This window comes from Mixophyes fleayi, chromosome 8 (genome assembly GCF_038048845.1).
Source record: "Mixophyes fleayi isolate aMixFle1 chromosome 8, aMixFle1.hap1, whole genome shotgun sequence".
Lineage (NCBI taxonomy): Eukaryota > Metazoa > Chordata > Amphibia > Anura > Limnodynastidae > Mixophyes > Mixophyes fleayi.
Window position 1 is genome coordinate 88,738,908 of NC_134409.1, and position 13,126 is coordinate 88,752,033.

The 13,126-nt window shown below is 44.6% G+C and overlaps 1 long non-coding RNA gene across 1 annotated transcript in view; it reads left to right on the plus strand.

Moving 5' to 3' along the window:
* The first annotated feature begins 5,835 nt into the window (after positions 1 to 5,835).
* The window catches only part of LOC142099422 (uncharacterized), a 72,274-nt gene continuing 64,983 nt past the window's right edge, over positions 5,836 to 13,126 (plus strand). Inside the window, exon 1 of the long non-coding RNA XR_012678544.1 lies at positions 5,836 to 6,258. This is a non-coding gene — a long non-coding RNA (uncharacterized LOC142099422). The remainder of the gene's footprint in view (positions 6,259 to 13,126) is intronic.

Here is a 13,126-nt window from a genome sequence, read left to right on the forward strand (position 1 = left end):
CCATCATTGCTCCAATTACAGCATTAACTAGGAGATCTGCCAATCCTAAGATATGGTCTCCAGAAGCTGTTTCTGCCTTCACTATTCTGAAGAAAGCCTTTTCCTCTGCCTCTGTGCTCTCTCAGCCGGATCAACAGCGACCTTTCTTTGTGGAGGTGGACGCCTCTTCAATAGGCATTGGAGCCGTGTTATTCCAAAAGACACCTTCAGGTACCCACTCTCCATGCGGGTTCTTCTCCAGACGATTTCTTCCCAACGAGATTAATTACGGAATCGGAGACAAGGAGCTTCTCGCTATTAAAGCAGCCTTGGAGGAATGGCGGCACCTATTAGAGGGAGCCCTATATCCAGTTACCATCTTTACAGACCACCGAAATTTGACATTCATTCGGGAAGCTCGCTGTCTGAATCCTCGGCAGGCCCGCTGGGCATCATTCTTTGCTCGCTTCAACATGATTCTTACCTTCTGTCCAGGTGCTAAGAATGGGCGGGCAGACGCTCTATCTCGTTCTTTTGATGATACAGACCGCCTGAACCCATCAATTCCTCATTGCATTATTGACCCTTCGAACATCATTGCTATTACCAATACGGTGAAGGATGTTCTGCCCACAGGACGATCATTTGTGGAACCACAATTACGACTCAAGGTGTTGCGTTGGGCCCATTTGTCCCGTATCGCGGGTCACGTGGGCATAAAGAAGACCACATTCCTTCTCTGCCGTCGGTTCTGGTGGCCTACCATACGCGCTGATATACGGGACTTTATTGCAGCATGTACCATTTGTGCCCAACACAAAACTTCCAGGAAGGTTCCTGCTGGGTTGCTCCAGCCCCTACCTACGCCGGATGCTCCCTGGGAGAGTATAGCCATGGATTTTATTACTGACCTTCTCTGCAGTTCTGGATTCAATACTATCTGGGTTGTCATTGACCGATTTTCTAAAATGGTGCATTTTATTCCTCTTTCAGGTCTACCTTCAGCCAGTCACTTAGCCGACACATTTATCAAGGAGATCTTCAGACTTCATGGCTGCCCTAAGGAAATTATCTCTGACAGGGGAGTGCAATTCATCTCCCGGTTCTGGAGGGCTTTCTGTAAAAAACTGGGTACGGAGTTAAAATTCTCATCGGGATATCACCCCCAGACCAATGGTCAGACCGAGCGGATCAACCAGGATTTAGAGACTTTTCTCCGTTGCTTTACCGCTGATAATCAAAGCAGATGGTCGCAATTCCTTCCCTGGGCAGAATTCTCACACAATCACCATGTCCATGAATCTACCGGGTTTTCTCCATTCTTTATTGTGACCGGGATGCATCCTATTATCCCAGATCCATTTCCCAATTCTTCCTCCTCTGTTCCAGCGGTGGACTCACTTTATCGAGAATTCTCTATCATTTGGGCCACAACCAAAGCAGCTCTACAAAAGGCATCACAGCACCATAAGATCTTTGCAGATCGCCACCGTAGGGCTACTCCCCTATTGAAGGTAGGGGATCAAGTATGGCTTTCCACTAAAGACTTAAAACTCAAAGTACCATCTATGAAAATGGCTCCACGTTTTATTGGTCCTTACATCATCTCACAAGTTATTAATCCAGTGTGTGTTAAACTAAAGCTACCGGCTTCTTTACGATGTCATAATACTTTTCACGTGTCCCTACTCCGGCCATTGGTGCTTAACAGGTTCTTTGTACCTCCATCTCGACCTCCTCCGGTTCAAACCTCCTCTGGAACAGAGTTTGAGATCAGCCGGATCCTGGATGTCCGCATTCGCTACGGGCAACAACAGTTCCTTGTGCACTGGAAGGGATTTGGCCCGGAAGAAAGATCTTGGGTGGATAAACCGGACCTTCACGCTCCTCAGTTACTTAAGAGATTCCTCCAAACAAGGGGAGAAGGAGGAGGGCATACTGTCAGGCGCCGCTCGGCGGCCGCCCGCCCGTCCATACAAGAACGTCTGGTTGCCTAGACGCCAGCCCAGACCCAGAAGCGTCCCCGTTGCTAGGCAACGGGACGCTGCAGGAAGAGAGCGCTACGGCGCTGCCTAATGACTAGCGCTACGGCGCTACAGCTATTACAGCACCACTAGTGCTGAGGGCATTGGTTAGCAGCCCTATTTAAGTCCCTCTGACCTCACCTCCTGTGCCAGAGTTTCAGGTCCTTTCCTGTCCTCCAGCGTTCCAGTGTTCCTGTGTCTATCTGTTTCCTGACCCTTGCCTTCCTCCAGTTTATTGCCGTTTGCCTGTGACCATTGTGACCCGGATTGCCTTGACTACCCCTTTGGATCTCCTTTTGTACCTCGCTGTCAGAACGTTATCGACCCGGCTTGACTCACACCCCGTTTGAATTCTCCTTGTGTACCTGCATTACCCGCATCATTGCTGAACCCGCCTGTCTGATATCCCTCTCGTGCTTCGCTATCTGACTCGTGGAAGGACCGCGACCTGCGTGTTTCCTGCAGCCAAGTCCATACCTCCTTGCGGGGGTCCCTGGTGAACACCAGGGGCACGTTAGACTCCGCGCCTTCCTCCGAGTAGTGCCAACGATAGCAGGTACGCTATACTAGTCGTGACACCATCCTTTAGGTACAAAAGAGCACCAACACTAAAGGATAAATTGATAAGAGGACCATTAAAAGAAAATCCTCCTAAATATCCTATCAAAACCAAAGGATTTTTCAGATGCGGGGAATGTATAGGATGTAAGAAAATCAAGAATAATATTTCAAGTATTAAAGAGTTTTCACATAGGGGAATTACGTATAAGATAAATGAGTTTATTACCTGTAACACCAAAAATGTCATATATATGGCCTAGAATGCAAATGTGGTCTGTTATATATAGGTAAAACTTCAAGAAGCCTTAAAAAACGAATATCTGAGCATTTGTATAACATTAAGATTGGAAAAGAAATGCATTCTATATCTTTACATTGCAAATCTTGCCATGGGAGTTCGCTCACTAGTACTGTGAATTTTTGGGGGATCCAAGCTATATTACCTAATTGGAAATATAGAAACTTGGAAAACCAACTAGCTTAAGCAGAGATGACATGGGTGTATAACCTTAAAACTCTGACTCCCAACGGTTTAAACCGGTGGTTCCCAAACTTTTTCAGTTCGCGGCACCCTTAGAGTCTCCAAATTTTTTCAAGGCACCCCTCCAAAATAATTACTGAACAGTCCTGTTTTAGAAGTAGTTGGGTCAAAAAATTTTAAGAAGTATTTAGGTCACGACAGAAATACTTATTTAGTTGTATGCAAAAATGCCCCTCTGCATCCGGACACTCTGCTCCCTCTGCATCCAGGCACACTGCCCTCTCTCACATTGCCCCCTCTGCCCTCTGTCCCCCTCCTCTGCCCTGTGTCACCCTCCTCTGCCCTCGCTCACGCTGTCACCCTCCTCTGCCCTCGCTCACGCTGTCACCCTCCTCTGCCCTCTGTCACGCTGTCCCCCTCCGTTGCCATCTGACCCCCTCCTCTGCCATCTGTCCCCCTCCTCTGCCATCTGTCCCCCTCCTCTGCTCTCTGTCCCGCTCCTCTGCCATCTGTCCCCCTCCTCTGCCCTCTGTCCTCCTCCTCTGCTCTCTGTCCCCCTCCTCTGCCCTCTTTTGCTGCCCTCTGTCCCCCTCCTCTGCCCTCTGTCCCCCTCCTCTGCCATCTGTCCCCCTCCTCTGCCTTCTGTCCCCCTCCTCTGCCATCTGTCCCCCTCCTCTGCCATCTGTCCCCCTCCTCTGCTCTCTGTCCCCCTCCTCTGCCATCTGTCCCCCTCCTCTTCTCTGTCCCCCCTCCTCTGCCATCTGTCCCCCTCCTCTGCCATCTGCCCTCCTCCTCTGCCCTCCTTTGCTGCCCTCTGTCCCCCTCCTCTGCCCTCTGTCCCCCTCCTCTGCCATCTGTCCCCCTCCTCTTCTCTGTCCCCCCTCCTCTTCTCTGTCCCCCCTCCTCTGCCATCTGTCCCCCTCCTCTGCTCTCTGTCCCCCTCCTCTGCCATCTGCCCTCCTCCTATGCTCCCTGTCCCCCTCCTCTGCCATCTGTCCCCCTCCTCTGCCATCTGTCCCCCTCCTCTGCCATCTGTCCCTCTCTTCTGCTCTCTGTCCCCCTCTTCTGCTCTCTGTCCCCCTCTTCTGCTCTCTGTCCCCCTCCTCTGCCATCTGCCCTCCTCCTCTGCTCTCTGTCCCCCTCCTCTGCTCTCTGTCCCTCTCCTCTGCCATCTGTCCCTCTCTTCTGCTCTCTGTCCCCCTCCTCTGCTATTTGTCCCCCTCTTCTGCTCTCTGTCCCCCTCCTCTGCTCTCTGTCCCCCTCCTCTGCCATCTGTCCCCCTCTTCTGCTCTCTGTCCCCCTCCTCTGCCATCTGTCCCTCTCTTCTGCTCTCTGTCCCCCTCCTCTGCTATCTGTTCCCCTCTTCTGCTCTCTGTCCCCCTCCTCTGCCATCTGACCCCCCCTTCTCTGCTCTCTGTACCCCTCCTCTGCTCTCTGTCCCCCTCCTCTGCCATCTGTCCCCCTCCTCTGCCATCTGTCCCCCTCCTCTGCCATCTGTCCCCCTCCTCTGCCATCTGACCCCCTCCTCTACTCTCTGTCCTCCTCCTCTGCCATCTGTTCCCCTCCTCTGCCATCTGCCCTCCTCCTCTGCTCTCTGTCCCTCTCCTCTGCCATCTTCCCTCCTCCTCTGCCATCTGACCCCCACCTCTGCCCCGCGCCAGGCGCCAGCTATAGAGAAAAGAAAGCAAGCAGAAACTTACCAATCCACACGGTGCTAGGACCCTGCAGCCTCCTCTCTCGCGCAGCTGTCACTGACGTCGATATTCAGTGACAGCTGCGGGAGAGAGAAGGCTGCAGGGTCCTAGCGCCGCGCGGATTGGTAAGTTTCTGTTTATTTTTTTTTTTCTAGGGCTGGCCCGCGGCACCCCAGTGACAGCGCCACGGCACCCCAGTGACAGCGCCGCGGCACCCCATGGAGCCGCGGCGCACACTTTGGGAACCGCCGGTTTAAACGTTGAGTTTGAACTTAAATGGTTTTTAAATTGAATATTTACTCGTTCCTCTATTTCCCTCTCTCTTTGTAGGATCAATGTTTTCTTTGTGGATCCTGATGAATTCCTATAGAGCTACTAATATAGGATCTTTGTATTTGTGTCGTCAATATAATTATGTTGATTTACATGACTGATGTTGTGTCTGTTTTTACAATTTATAATCATATAAAATCGATCCAGATATTTGAAAATTGCAATACCGCATATTGTGATAATATTTCTTTAAATACGAAAATTTGGAACATGTGAAAATCGTTATTGTATTGTTTTTATGAGTTGTACTGATCATATATTTTCCAGTCATGTCCCATCCATGATTCTTTTCTATATTAAGTGGGTATTCCCTCAATCTCCTTAAGGAAATGGGGATAATTATCTATAATATTGTTTATAATCTCCATTTATCTTTTCCCTTTTTTGAGGGAAATAGAACAGTACATGGAATTATGTATAAATTTGAAGCTGGAACGCACTTTACGTTCCACTTGCTGATAACAAAAACTCCCACCAGAAACAATATAGGCATCGCAAATAGAGAAGTGAAACGTATAAGCGTTCCATCCACGATCAAGAAAATTGAAACCGGAAGTGAGGTAGCGCCAATAAGAAACCGGAAAAGAGGCAGTGGAACGCATATGCATTCCACGCGACCTCACGATGACCCGCAAACCGGAAGTGAGGGTGGAACGCAAACGGTGTCCCCCTCGATGTATGCATTATGCGCTAAATCTGCTAAAGGAATAATTTATCTCACTATCATGAGATTGGGTAGAGATTGAATTAAGAAGAAGAGCTATGGTAGCGGACATTATTGGAAGATATGTGATAGAAAGATTTTGTTAAATTGTTAATATATAGATTCAATGTGTTTGTATGTATAATATAAGGAACCTTGGGCTATTTGGGAAATTTGTGATTTCTGTTATGTTACGTCCAATGGATTCCTGTTTTGATTTGATAGAAAATGTATATTTATGATGTAAAGATATGACCTTTTGAACCTGGATCAAATCTACTTCCTGTATATAAGAGAGCTCACTTCATATTAGCTCTATCCTTGAAAAAGACCTAAATTAAGAGGTTGAAACACATTGGAATATTAGGGCTAATAGATCTGAAACCTATGAGGACCCCATCTCTACCATCTGGATAACCAGGAAAGTGAAGCCTGTATACCCCGGGGACTTATAACTACAAGCTACTTATTCATCTTTATCTGGTAGGGATCCTCATAATCCTATGTTCCAGTTTTTATATACATATATTTTTTATATATTTTTGTCTTTTATATGTTATGTTTGTGCAATAAATATTTTTTGTCAAACGGTATCACACTAGGGGGTAAATGTATCAAGCTGAGAGTTTTCCGGCGGGTTTGAAAAACGAATCAGATTCTAGTTATCATTTATTTAGTGTATTCTACAAAATGACAGCTAGAATCTGATTGGTTGCTATAGGCAACATCTCCACTTTTCAAACCTGCTGGCAAACTCTCAGCTTGATACATTTACTCCTAGATCCGCTTGTTTTTTCCTCTTTTTATTTGATATTGAGAATATCTATTTGGAAAGAACTTCTGAGTATCCCTATGGAGGACCTTAAAGAAACCTAAAACCAGGCCTACTATCTCTTTCTATCCTGTAAGTGTTATCACTTAAAGACTTGGGCAGTGTCGGACTGGGACATGAAGGGCCCACCGGGGGAAATGCAGTGGTAGGGGCCCACTACAATGGGGTGTGGCCAACTGTAAGAGGGGCTGTGGTCGGTCATTAAAGGGGATGGGGTCAGCCCATGGAGGACAACGTATAGCACCATAGTATGGTCCATAAAGAAAAAGTGGACATTTGCAGTGAGGAGCGCGATGGACAAGACAGAAGAGAAGAAAGTCAATAGGAAGTTAAGTGAAGGGGAGCAAATGCAGCATGGAGGGCACTGTGTTAAACAGGGGAGACAGGGGAAGGGGAGGGATGAATTGAATACAATCAATCGTCATCAGCTATTAATATAGTGCCACTAATTCCGCAGCGCTGTGCAGAGAACTCGCTCACATCAGTCCTTGCCCTATTGGAGCTTAAAATTTAAATTCCCTAACATAAACACACAGACCAAAAGAGACTAAGGTCAATTTAATAGCAGCCAATTCATCTACTAGTTTTGGAGTGTGGGAGGAAACCGGAGCACCTGGAGGAAACCCACGCAAACATGGGGAGAACATACAAACGCCACACAGATAAGGCCATGGTCGGGAATTGAAATCATAACCCCAGAACTGTGAGGCAGAAGTGCTAACCACTGAGCCACAGTGCTGCCCAAAACAAGGCATTTCAACAAACTAGACAGTAATAGACTTCAATTGATACACAACACTCTTGTGCTTGCACCATCGCAACACAGGGCTAAAAACAACTATCATACATATATGCCAGCATACACATGACAAAAATTGGCACACATGCACACAGACCCAGACCTCCTAACATTTGTACATATCAATTGGAACAAAATAAGCCCCATCACTGATAGCTACTCCCCCTATCTGTCCAAGTCACTTCCTGATTCAAATATGCACTGGTTACAGCAAAGTCACAAACTTTAGGGAACTGAACATTTCGACTGTGTTACCAAAAATGGGACTATGGAGATTTACGTGGATGTTTTTATAAAATCTGTAAGGACCTAAGCAGAAAGTGGAAAGCCTCTGGAAGCCATACTCCAAATTAATACCAAATGGGTCAGGGAGCACACCCAGTCCTTTTTGGAGCGCTGTTGTGAGTTGGATGACAGCGGGTGATGAAATGGCACTGCGCAGTTTGCTAGGGCCATGGTTTATTTTCAGTTTATCATGACGTTACACAAATATTTTTTCGCACAGACAGCAAAACAAAATGTGGTAACCTTCATATACACTGTAGAAATCAGTTGTCAAAGTGGAAATCAAGAAGTGGCGATATGGAAGATGTAACTGAGTGGCCGGTGTCCTGGTTTCCGCCAGGGCCTCCTGCAGCTTCTAGGAACTTGATAGTTTGAATTCTATTTAGATGCTTTTTATCACTAGGGACAGATACATATTTAATGCAAGGCTATACTCTGTGTCCATCTGCTCACATTTCCCTTACACTCCCCCTCCCCCTTTGTGTGCTGCCCACTCTTTGTGGTTAGTGTTCTCTCCCCTCATAGTGTACACAGAAAACAAATGCTATAATACAGCACTAGAGATCAACCATTCATCATATGAAAACCACAATATAAGGCTATAGACTAAATATTAATATATCCATGAAGCACTATAGAGACCACAAATTTATTAGCATAAAAATATATGTACATTTAAAATATTACATAAATCTAATCACACTCTAGACACTGGCAAATAAAAACAGGACTCTAAAAAATGATCTACCCACAAAATGTACAATCAATAATAATCCAATGCCACTACAAAGGTCAAAAGCAAAACATTAATATTAAATCATATAGCAAATGCAATCCTATTAGGACCTAACTGTCTCAATGCAGGGGCGGACCCAGACATTTGTCCTACCCCGGGCGATTTTAGGGGGGGGCGATTTAGGCCCCGCCCCTTTTCTGTGTTCTAAGGCTGCCGGCTGCTGCACAGTATGTGCAGGTCCGTTCAGCAGTGAAAGTGTGCTGTCCCGCTGCTCTTATTGTGTTTAAAACACAATCAGAGCTGCCGGGCAGCATACTGTCACTGCTGAACGGACCTGCACAGTGTGCAGCTGTCGGCAGCAAGCCCCTGGTAGGGGGGCGATCGCCCCCCCTGGATCCGCTACTGTCTCAATGTGTTTTATTCTGATTAAGATATGCTTCTATAGGGAATAGAGTCCCAAAATTGATTGAAAACAAATAAACATGGAACATGATATGAACAGTGAATTTGGTACTATTTATTTGGAATCCATTCATTGGTCTTCAGCTGCAATAGGATCCTTTTATAGAGGCACTGAAGACGTATATTGCCATGAAGCCATTCTAATTTATCTCCCTCCCTCCGAGGTCACACAGTGGAGAGCTCTAGAGAAGTTTGCACAATTTATTACACTTACTGATTAAACGGACTCACACTGCATTTACTACGGCAACTTTATGACTACAGGACGCCTGCATACATCAGACGGAGTAATCTAAGATCTGTGTCACTGTGAAGCATTTCTGCCTCTCTCTGTCTCAGGAGCAGGAAGTGTTCTCACGTGCTGGCTGTAGGGAGGGATTTATTAGTTTGATAGTCTCCATTTCATATGTAGACTGACCGCAACTCAGTAATTCTCTGCTCTGCCCCACCAACAAAGAGGGTGGGGCTATCAGGCAACAGGGCCTCCCGAGGAATACCCCGGCTCCCCGGCAGGCCAGTCCGACACTGGAGTTGGGTGAAGATGTTATATCATATTGAACACGTTTAGATAATCAAGGCACTCGTTTATTGTGTATCTAGTGAGTGGATTCACATAAGAAGAAAATCCTGAATGAAAGCTGATTATGTTATAAAAAGAGCAACATTCATCACATTATAGAACACCTGTTGTTACAATATTATAATATGTTGTATTTTTATATTTTTCTATGTTATATCACCCTCGTTTATAAAAAAAAGAGAAAGATCAGAACACTGTGACCCACGGATCTGCTCCTTAAAAATAAGTATTTTAAATATTTTTATTCACTTGTGTATGTTTATAAGAAGATTGGTCTTGTAAATTTCATCTGTGCATAAGAATTGTGTCACTTTGGGATATAATTTATGTGATTACAGTCAGCAGTGCTGAATATTCCTATACATATATATTTTAATGAAACTATCCTCGCTTTTCAGTGTCGAGTGCCTTTGTAAGCTATTTGTGATATATTACCAGGGCCTGATCAACCACTAGGCTGACCAGGCTTTTTTTTTACATTTTTTTTTTTTTTTCTTCATTCATTTTTTTTTTCGGGGTGGGGGAGGGGGGGTCGCCGCGGGGGGGGGTGGAGGGCTCGACAATCAAAAGCAATGGTGGTCAGTGGTTAGCAACACACAGCCAATCGCCAGGCTGCCTGTCTATCTATAGGGAGGGGGGGGGAACTGCCCTGCATATCTATAGGGGGGGGGGGGACTGCCCTGCATATCTATAGGGAGGGGGCATAGGGAGGGGGAGGGAACTGCCCTGCATATCTATAGGGAGGGGGGGAACTACCCTGCATATCTATAGGGAGGGGGGGGGACTACCCTGCATATCTATAGGGAGGGAGAGGGGGGACTGTCATGCATATGTATAGGGAGGGAGAGGGGGACTGTCATACAAATCTATAGGGTGGGAGGGGGGGGGGGCTGCCATGAAAATCTATAGGGAGGGAGAGAGGTTGATATGTATGAAGGAGGGCAGAGGAGGGGGGCTGATATATGTGACTGGGGGAGTTTTGATGTGACGGGGGGGATAGCTAGCTAGCAGAGTGGAGGTAAGAAAAATAGCTGCAAGGGGGATGGATGCAGGATGGGAGGTAAAGAAAATGGCTGCAGCAGGGGTTAAGGAAAATGGCTGTGGGGGGGTTGTGGTTAAGGAAAATGGCTGCAGGGGGTATTTAAAAAATACAGCAGCTTTGGGTGGCAGAATCTCATGATTGTGTGGTGGTCACATGGGTGGTCTCAGCAATCACTAGAATACTAAATATTAGTGAGATGGGGCTGGTAGAGGTTTGTATTTGATTGACAACAAATATTCAGATATTGCTTATATATGCCTGTCCAATGGGGTACTTTTAGCTGGCCATAATGGAGTGTTTTGTTTTAACTAAAGGGCCTAATCATTCAGGATTTGCATTATAATACATTTTTGCATTTTCAAAACAGGACGCCAACTTTTCAGAAGCCAGCGAGAGGATAACAAAGTTGCAAGAGAGAAGAGCAAGAACAGGTAAGAGACAATGGCACAATCTGTCTAAATTTGAATGCTGGAGAATACACCTGAACATTCATATTCAGGAGTGTTCCTATACACCTATATATTCGGAGGAGTGGGGGGGGGGGGGGGCGCTGCGGCCGTATTAGCCTAGGGCGGCCAGAACCCTTAATCAGGCCCTGTATATTACACATAACCTATATTGTTTATTGGTCCAGTAATGCAATGTTCCATTCCAGCACCACACAGATACACACTTTGTAGCCTACTAAAATGTGTTTGAAAACACAGATTGTTAGCCTGCACACACTGGACATGTGTTTGTTTTGGTGACCTTCACAATCTGTGCTCCAAGTAGTCTTGATGTAAACTGAAAATTTCAGATTGGATCTTGGTGTCAGAATGTATCATTGCTTTGCAATAGCATTCACATTGCTAATGGGCCCGGAAAGGGCCAAACCGTCAAATTAAGCCACAATCAGGAGGGGAATATCTGCAAGTCGGATATGTCAGTGTGTAATGAATCTTTAGGGATACTTTGTGCCATAGTAACACCAATGCCTGCTTCTACATGTGTGCAAATATAAGGTATTCACAAGTACTTTCCAAGTGTTAGACATCATAGCACTATGAGGCAACAATTGGCCTACTGGTCTACACTCTATGAGTAATTTTTTTAATTTGTTTTGCTTTTTTATGTAAATAGTTTTATTACATACTGTAAATATTTTGGATTTAATAATATAAGTTAGAAAAACAGATTCATTGGTGTGTGTGTCTTTATTAATATATTCTAATTATACAACATGTGGGTCTAAGGACAAAAGAGAATGTATATTATAATCTGAAAAGAGTAACATTTAAGGAAGCTGGTTTGTTTAGAACTCCATCATCATTTCTAAAGCAGAAAAGGTTTGCATTTGCTCTTTGCATGTCAGCAAATAGGAACATTTGTCCTCCACCAAATATCCACCCCTCCAAGAGGTAGGCCATCTGTGCCCTGTGTGCAAGATTAATTCAAAAAGGTATATGGCAAATGCTCTAGCTAATTAACTGCACAATGCAAAGGAGTGCACATAACTAATTCTTTAAACATTAAAACCAAATAGTCCAAATCACATTGGCCAGGCCAACCACTCCACCCAAATGTTGGCAATCAGAGTTTAAAAAGGCCTAATCTTAATACCAAACTTCACATTATTCCCTAAGGATTTGGTTCCTCATCCATTAGCGCTAATACAGCTATCCATTATGGATCTGTTAGTAGGGACATATCTGTATCTTTAGCAATAAGCAAGGTTATAGTACTGGCTGCATAGGTCAATATTGCAACATCAAGCCTGCCATATAGATACTAAAGGACCTATTATCAAGTTAGAGCTCTGTTTATCATATCGGTGACTCTCTGATATCATCGAGGGTTACTAAGTTGCTAATTGATACCAAGTTACCTATTAACTAAGAACTATACAAACAATACAATATCAACTCACAGTGGGGGAGTTTTACCCAATATAATAACATCAGTAACATACAAACAGATTACCATAGGAGTCTATTAGATCTGCTAGTAGTGACCTATCCGCATTTGTAGCATTAAACTGAGGTTACAGCCTATGTTTTATAGGTGAATATTATAAAGCCAAACCTAAAACCAAAACACTATAGGGTATATTAGTAAGCTGGAGCTTTATTTATCATATTTACGAGATTCTGACATTATCAAAGGCTAGTAACTACTACTTGATATTAAGTCATTAATTAATTATGATCAACTATATTAACTGCATAGCAGTATATTATTAACTTATTGCGGGGGATATTCACCCAACCAACAATAGTAGTATAATACGGATAGATTATTGGAGTATTTCACGGTTTACTACATAAGAAGTATGACCTTCCCCTACCTTGGTTATGGGACGAATTAGTAGATCACAATATGATATCTCCTAGTTAGTTATCATTAAGTCAGGTTATAACAGTATTCTCTATCAGCCCTAGAGAAACATAACCACAACAGCAAACCAGCGTGGTAGTCCATCTACCTCTTAACTGTTTATTTATTTGGTTCAAAAAATCATATAATTTTTTAAATATTTCGCTTTGATCATTTTAATATATATCAATAAAGATTGTTCATTTTATATTATAGACTTCTACCAATATCAAATTATCTGGTTCAAAGAGTGCTCCGTC